The following is a 705-nucleotide window of genomic DNA, read 5'->3' as shown; positions in this document are numbered from 1 at the left end:
TCGGAAGGGAAACACCGCAAGGTTCAGGGACTAATCCATGTAAAGTAAAAATTCAACAGGACTGCTGGTCGTTAGGAGGGAAACTTACCTAAAAAAAAGGAAAGAAAAACCCTCGAAAGGCTGTTGTGCAGGAGCTTCACCTCTACTGCTCTGGGCTTCAGGGACTCGGGAGGTTTTTGACATTTAGAATAATGGAGCTAATGGTTATTCGTGATTAATTTCGAAGGGGATTTGTATGAGGATTAATGGGATTATGAAATAATAAAAACCAATTGAGAGGATGATTTAAAGCTACTTTGATATCTTTTCCTCATATTTTTATATATATATATTCGTAATATCAAATCGTATGGAAATGGGTTGGCTAATGAATAATAATAAAAGCAAAAAACCACCGTGTTTTTGACATCCATAAAATTAAAAAGTACCCGACAGCTGACCTGGTGAAGCCTCCCGTGCACCATGTTTTCGTAATTTCTTTGATATTGTTGACAAGGTCGAGCCCACTACATTGCTTGGCCGTGAATATTACATGGAGGCTCTGCGCGCGCTGTGTGCCGAATTGTTCATAAAACGAGAACTGCACGATGCAAATCTTCTACAGGAACGTGAACAATATTGTTCTCTGCGTACACATGCATGGGGAACGGATGAACTATATTGAAAATATTCTGCCTAATTGCTATTTTTCTTCCATTCGGCTGA

At 39.3% G+C, this 705-nt stretch overlaps 1 protein-coding gene across 1 annotated transcript in view; it reads right to left on the bottom strand.

Annotated features, from left to right (window-relative positions):
* Positions 1 to 705, bottom strand: part of LOC119592949 — a 10,856-nt gene that overhangs the window by 3,538 nt on the left and 6,613 nt on the right. The window lies entirely within an intron of this gene.

This window comes from Penaeus monodon, chromosome 31, assembly GCF_015228065.2.
Source record: "Penaeus monodon isolate SGIC_2016 chromosome 31, NSTDA_Pmon_1, whole genome shotgun sequence".
NCBI classification, from domain to species: domain Eukaryota; kingdom Metazoa; phylum Arthropoda; class Malacostraca; order Decapoda; family Penaeidae; genus Penaeus; species Penaeus monodon.
Note: the sequence above shows the minus strand (reverse complement) of the source record. Positions and strands in the feature narration are given on the sequence as shown.